General features: G+C 27.5%; 1 pseudogene; it reads left to right on the forward strand.

Annotated features, from left to right (window-relative positions):
• Positions 1 to 7297, forward strand: part of LOC131169146 (B2 protein-like) — a 32842-nt pseudogene extending 25545 nt beyond the window's left edge.
• Positions 7298 to 8109: the final 812 nt, after the last annotated feature.

The following is an 8109-nucleotide window of genomic DNA, read 5'->3' on the forward strand; positions in this document are numbered from 1 at the left end:
TAAAAATGTAACTCAATCACTCACCATTTTAGAGACAACTCCAATACTAAAATTAATTGGTGTATTAATTATTTTTTTTAATCATTAATATTAATTGTGCATATTTTTATATTTTCTACTATATATCAAGTGGTAACAAGTATATATACCATATGTTATTATATACCAAATGGCTAATATAAAATTAACCAGTTTTTTAAGCTATTTTCTTTTTATCAGTCCATGCTTTGATTTGTGATTAATATGTATAAATTAATTAAAATTTATATCATTTTTAGCATTATTAATTTATTAGTATAGTTATTAAATTGATTTTTGTTTTCTAATGAGATTTAAGTATAATTAATTCCAAAATTATATTGACTTGATTTATAATTTAAATATGATGTCATTATTATTATTATTATTATTATTATTATTAACGTATTTTATCCATTTCATAATTAAATTGAGTTTCATAAAAATAATTTTAAAAAATATTGTTTTATTATTTTAGTGTTTTTATAAAAAAAATATGTGAAATTTAATTTTAAATTAATTTTTAATTCTCTTTTAACTAATATATTTTAAAAAATATTATTTTAATAGTAATTTCATCAATAATGTTAAATTATTCAAGTTAAAATCTTTACTCCTTTAATTTCTCTATACAAAATAAATGGTTATAAAGTCGAGTCTTTCTAATATGATCAAATGAAAGAGCAAAAAACCAATGGAAACGTAAGTCTTTCCAATACTGGAAAATAAAAAAGCAAAAAACCAATGAAAAGAAAATGGTATCGGCAAAGAAGGAAAATGGTATTACAAACCGTGTGGATCCCACGAAGAAAATTCCAATGAAAGAAAATGGTATTAGCGTGTAACTTGGAGAGCTCATGTTATAGACTTAGAATTATTGTAGGAAGAAAATAAGAATAGAAATCATTAGAGTTTTCTTGCTTCTTTCCAACTTACAGTTACCAGAAAATTAAAATTTTCTAGTCTTATTACTGCTCCTCTTCCTCTGCTTTTATTGAACATGAAGTCTCTAAACTTGAAGAAAAATATGCATATTCTATTGAAAAGAAAAATTAAAAAAAAAAACCGATGAACAAATAAAACTTTTATTCACAGACCCGCTCTAGAATCATTGAAACTCTTTTACCTCATGCATACTGCAAAAAAAATGTTGATGGAAAAGAAAATCTTTAGCATTATTGTTAGTATAGTTATCATAATTTGATTTTTTTTCTAATGATTTTCCTACTAATTTGTTTGTTTTGTGTAGATAATTCAAAATTATTAAATACAGACAATCAAATATCATTTTTTTAAGCCAATCTAAATTAAATTAATTTTTAATTTTTTTTAACTAATATATTTAAAAAATATTATTTTAATAACAACTCCAAATTATTCAATTTAAAGCATTTACTCCATTCCACACGCCAAGTAAATGGTTATAAAATCAAGTCTTTCCAATATCACAAAAATAAAAAGACAAAGAACTAATGGAAATGGAAAAATTATAAATTCAAGTCTTTTTAATATAATAAAATAAGAAAATAAAAAATTAATAGAAATGGCAAAGCCAATTCTTTCCTATAAAAAAGAAAGAAGACCAAGTAAATGAAATAAATGATGAAAAGCAATAAAGGCTTAGTTCCATAGCATGTTGAAGAAGACCTTACTTGTGGAATCTTATTTTAGAATGCAATGCATAGAAACATCCTTGATGGCAACTTGTGGAAATTTACAAATAGTGTTAATTTGTTTATTTTTTAACTTCTTGCATCAGCATTAAAAAAAAAAAAAAACTGAGCCAATTTATTTGATGGGTACTTGTGGAAATTTAGGAGTATCGTCAATTTGTTAGCGCTTGGTATTTTGATACCAATCAAAACATTACCTTTCTTATTTATACTATTTGGTGGTATAGTGTTTAAACTAATACGAAGAAATGATTTATAAAATATTACTCTTTTAACTTTTAAAAGTAGGGAGAGTATTTTAATTAAATGATATCACTATTTAAATAGGTAACCACTAATATTTAACGATTAGTAAAATAACTGACAGCTACTTGAACAGTTAATATTACCAAACAACCATTCCTACCCTTTCATTGATTTAAACTAGCTTTAGATACAAAAGTATAGCAGAAAAATCAATAAAGCTTCTTTGAAGTTTAAATCACTCATATTATTTGCAGCAACAATAATTCAAAATTTAAAACTCAAACAGCCACATCTAATCCAACTTATTTTTGCCATGTGAATAGCTGTGTAAATCTGCCCAAAGTAGGGATTCGCCTTAACTGAATTTCCATGGTCCTTAGGTAACTGATTGAAGCTCATAACAAGATAGCAAAAGCTAAGTTCTTTTCCAATCTTGCCATTTTGGTCAGATCTCTTTTAATGCTTATAAAATTTTATTTATGACGCCATATCATAATCAAGTTAGCAAAGAGTTTACGAAAAGATAATCAACAGAAATTATCATCTCAGCAAAATTCTATTTAATCTCATCAGACAAATTCAATGAACTATCAGCCAATAGTGAGCAAAGAATTTCATTATAGAGCTGGCAGCTGAAATTGGGAACAAACCAGAACAGAGCAGTTACAGGAATGGAAGTAGCTGTGTTGAGAAACATTACATAATACGTATGCCAACCGAATTTTCAGATATTATAAGTAAAAGGAATAACATGATGAAACTTCTCTCCTGCTTTGGCCGTGCAATACCACTAAAGTAAATCAAGTTACCTCCACTCTCTCAAGATAACTTGTGGCAATACTAAAGCATTTTTGTGTAGTAATTGTAACATGTCTTGACGTAATGCAATTAAAAGTATTGACAATATGGTTAGAAATCTTCCATTTCTCTTTTCATTTTTTTTCCCAGTTCATTTACTGACTACATATTTGAAAAACCTTGTTCATGTTCATTGCAAAGCCAAATCATGCATCTTGATATGAATAAGTTTTTTCCTTTTTTTTTTCTCATCATTTGTTCCTATTATCAATTACAATTATTACTATTCTCGCTGTAAATCGTATACATATATAATAACAGACCAAGTCTAATTCAGAGTCTTCACTTTCTCCCATATTCCTCATTCAGAGTCTTCAATCGATATTAGATTTTCTATCTTTTCACAAAAGGCATTAGATTGTTCTGTTATGTTTTGTAGGGAACTAGAAGATTACATGGGTTGGGAAGATTACATTTAACTTAAGCAATCATAGGACGTCAAAACTTAACCCATAGAATAAATTAGATTTTAATCTAACAAATTTTTAATTTACTATGTCATTTTCATACATATCCTCTCTCATTTTGATTCGTTTTTGGATATTTAGGAAAAATGACAAATATTTAGGATTTTACTTATACAGTGTAATAATAATGAAAAGATAAAAGGGACATAGTAACTAAACTAAGAATAGACATAAGAATTTTACAAAACAATTAGATTATCTCTCTAATATTTAAGTTTTAAGAGAGGAAAATTTAAACATTAAGAAGAATAAAAATGGTTTGATAGTTGACACTTAACAGGACACACTGACTTTGGAGAGCTCAAGTTCTAAACTTAGAATTATTGTAGAAAGGCAACAAGAGTGGAGATTCATTAAAGTTTTCTTGCTTCTTTCCAACTTACAGCTACCAGAATATCAAAATTCCTTAGTTTTATTACTACTTCTCTTCCTCTACTCTCATTGAACGAGGACTCTCCAAGCTTAAAGAAAAATATGCCTATCCTATTGGGGAAAAAAAAAAAACTAATGAATAAAGAAAACTTTTATTCATAGACCCTATAAGATCATTGAAAATCTGATACCCCATGCATGTGATAAACATGAAAATTTTTATTGAATGAAAATTTTTATTAGGTGAGGACTTATTTGGTCTTAATTAGAAAGTAAATGAGTATATTTGGCCTAAAATTTAATTTTGAGCTTATTTGGCCTCTTATCGAAAGTATAACAGTTTATTTGGTCTTTTTTTTTATTGAAAAATAATTTTGAAAAAAGTTATTTTATTATTTTAATATTTTTATGATTAAATATTTAAAATTTTATTTTAAATTAATTTTTAATTCTCTCTAAATAATATATTTAAAAATGTATTATTAAACAGTAACTTCAATAATAATGTTAAACTATCCCAAGTTAAAGTCGTTACTCCTTCTCATACGCTAAGCAAATGATTGTAAAGTCAAGTCTCTCCAGTATGACAAAATTAAAAAGCAAAAAACTAATGGAATCCTATTGTAGATTGCAATGCATATGAAGAAATAGTTATGTATTTATGAAATAGGCAGTTGAAGAAGACTCTGCTTATGGAATCCTATTGTAGATTGCAATGCATAGAAGCATCCTTGATGGGAACTTGTGAAAATTTGCAAGCAGTGTCAATTCGTTTCATTTTTTTAATTTACATCAGCATTTAAAATAAAAAAAAAAAAAAAAAGAAAGACTTGACTTGTGGAAATTTGTGAACACACTTGTGAAAATATGGGAACTTGTGGAAATTTAGGAGTACCGTCAATTTGTTTAATTTTTTCTAACTTGCATCTGAGTAAAAAAGACTTAAACTCTAGTTTAGAGATTTTTTTAATCTAAATCTAATACATCAAGAATTTAAAGTACAAAAATATGAAATTTAAAAAAAATAGAAAAATTTTAATATATTTTGTATTTTAAGTATATGATAGATTGAATTTTAACTGAGCTGGTAGTAGAGTTGTATTCTAGAATGTACAGGTGTCTAGAGGCAGTTATTCTTTTATTTGTGTATAAATTGTATTCTTTTATTTTTCTTATTCTCTGATTCAATTTCTCTGTTTTGTAGGAATCTTTGCATTTAGATTAACCAATCACAGGACAAATTATATTTAATCTAACATCAATGGAAGAGATGAATAATTTTCATTGATTAAAATTCAAACTTGTGTTGCTTGTAAAGAGAATTTAATTAATTATACTATTTTTTTAAGTTTAAAAAAATTAATTTTTTTACCTATTAAAATTTTAAATATGAGAATTATCTAAAAAAAAATCAATTAAATTAATTTTTTTAAGATTGTAGTTTTCAAACAGGGGACCAAAGAAAATGATCCAGGAATTTGAAGTAGGAATACCTCCATCTTTTGTTAAGGCCAATTGTTGAGAGAAATCTATGGGAGAGCCAAAATAAAAGCAGTGGACAATGCCTCCTTCAATTGGGTTCTTGTGAATAGGTGAAGAAATTTCTTCTAAGCATTCAGGTCGACGATATGCAATTGTGCCATTCCTTGATGAACTTGCAGCAATAACCATCAAGCCCAAGAAATCCACATAGTCCTCTTACAGTACTTGGTAATGACCACTTCATAATGGCCTGAATCTTCCTATTATCAACTGCAACTCCCTATGGAATATATAACATGACCCAATTGATTAAAGAAGCGCTTTGATTGATTCTGGAATGAACTTATATGGTTACCCTTTTATTGATTTCAACTAGCTTAAGATTCAAAAATAAAGCACAAATTTAAAACTGAAACAGCGACATCTAATCCAACTTATTTTTCCCATGTGAATAACTTTGTAAGCCTGCCCAAAATAGGGATCCATCTTAACTGAATGTCCATGGGCTCATAGGCTAAGTCAAATCTTACCATTTTCATCCTTCATTAATTAGCAAGACAAATATAAATCCACAAATGATGAAAATTTTACAGATAAATGTGAGGACTTATTTGGTCTTAATTAGAAAGTAAATGAGTATATTTGGCCTAAAATTTAATTTTGAGATTATTTGGCCCTTTATCGAAAGTATAAGAGTTTATTTGGTCTTTTCTTTTATTGAAAAATAATTTTGAAAAAAGTTATTTTATTATTTTAATATTTTTATGATTAAATATGTAAAATTTAATTTTAAATTAATTTTTAATTCTCTCTAAATAATATATTTAAAAATGTATTATTAAATAGTAACTTCAACAATAATGCTAAACTATTCCAAATTAAAGTCGTTATTCCTTCTCGTACGCTAACTAAATGATTGTAAAGTCAAGTATCTCCAATATGACAAAATAAAAAAGCAAAAAACCAATGGAAATGGCAAAGTCAATTCTTTCCTATGGGAAAGAAAAGAAACCAAGTAAATGAAAAAAATGATGAAAAGCAATAGAGGCTTGGTTCAATGGAGCTTCTCTCCCACCTTAGTCCAATCTCTCCAATGCTACAGAATGAAAAAGCAAAAAACCAATGAAAAAGGCAAAGTTAATTCTTTTCTATGGAAAAGAAAGCAAACCAAGTAAATGAAATAAATGATGAAAAGCAATAGAGGCTTGGTTCAATAGGGCTTCTCTCTCACCTTAGTCCAAATAGGCTGTTGAAGAAGACCCTGCTTATGGAATCCTACTGTAAAATGCAATGCAAAGAAGCATCCTTGATGGGAACTTGTGAAAATTTGTAAGTAGTGTCAATTCGTTTCATTTTTTTTAATTTACATCACCATTTAAAAAAAAAAAAGACTTGACTTGTGGAAATTTGTGAATACACTTGTGAAAATATAGGAGCAATATCAATTCGTTTGATGGGAACTTGTGGAAATTTAGGAGCACCGTCAATTTGTTTAATTTTTTCTAACTTGCATCAGAGTAAAAAAGACTTAGACTCTAATTTAGAGATTTTTTTAATCTAAATCTAATACATCAAGAATTTAAAGCACAAAATATGAAATTTAAAAAAAAAAAAAAGAAAAATTTCAATATTTTAAGTATAAGATAGATTGAATTTAAACAAATATTTATATTAACAATGGTGGAAATGAATACCGGCATTAATAAAATTTCATTGTTCATCAAAAATCGAAATAAAAAGTATGGTGCCATGCTTTTTGCTCTTTTCATTATATTTTGCTCTTTTCTTGTGTCTTTAATATAAACCTTACAATCGAACCACGTAAATCTTGTATCCATTTTATTCCTCTCTCTCTATACATTTTGTTTATGTGATTGTGTGTGTTTTAGATTTGTAAGCTTGTTATAACAGATATTTTTGTATAATGAGAATTATTAAATTTTCATCTTGAACTCTCAGTTCCTGAGATAAGATCAACATTTACATGTTGTTTGTTCTTTTTCATCTTCTTCAATTTGACTGAGAACTTGTGTTCTGAATGAAGTTGAAGTCTGAAAGGCTTTATTGTGGTTGTTGTGCAGACCCTGGATCTATTAGACCTTTGTGAACAAGCGGGCTCCCCAACTTAAGCAAATTGCTTGCTGAATATGCAAATGTAGTAGGCTTTGCGGTACATTTTAGGTGCCTGCTTTTCACATATTTTCCACAGAGCATAAGCTTGGGGTTTAAGTTTGTTGGGTGAAATCTTGTTGAGAAAAGTAAGAATGGCATGTGAGCGAGCTGAATAAACGCATTTGTGTGTTGTGAAGCCTTGGTGGCTTCATGTTTTATAGTACCTATTATCTTATAGACAAACTTAAGAGATGTAAAAGAGAATGAATGATAGGCTGTGTAATGATCAAATCCTCAGAAGAGGAAGGTCTTTGATGTGTCTATTTTATGTGTGAAAACTGAAAGTGTGACACGTGTGTTATGTTGAGCATCCATTGGAGTTCTAATCTAATTGTCATGGTTATGAATTTATATGCATTATTTATTTTGTGGTGTGAGATATTAATAATATTGTTCTGCTGCCATAAATGTGTGGATCAAATACTCTGGTTATGAATTAAACCCTAAGCCCTCAATATTGCAGATTTTACTCTTGATAATAGACTTGATAGGAAGGGCAATAAAGTAAAATACTTATTGACCATTAAAAAACAAAAACCATTATTTGATGCCCTTTGTGGAAGAATTAAAATGGTTCATTAGAGAGAATCCTTCAAACTTTGGAATGAATTTAGCTGCCGTTTCATTGATTTCAACTACCTTTTAGATACAAAATTATAAGGAAAAAAAAATCAATGAAAATTCTTTGAAATATAATTCACTTTAATCCATAAATAGAAAACATAATTTCTTTGAAAATAAAAGTCTAATATTCCACAATTCTACAATCCACAAAAATTGGTTTATTTACATTGCATTCACCTCTCTTTTTCTTGAATCAA

The sequence above is a fragment of the Hevea brasiliensis genome, chromosome 15, assembly GCF_030052815.1.
Source record: "Hevea brasiliensis isolate MT/VB/25A 57/8 chromosome 15, ASM3005281v1, whole genome shotgun sequence".
Classification (NCBI taxonomy): Eukaryota; Viridiplantae; Streptophyta; class Magnoliopsida; order Malpighiales; family Euphorbiaceae; genus Hevea; species Hevea brasiliensis.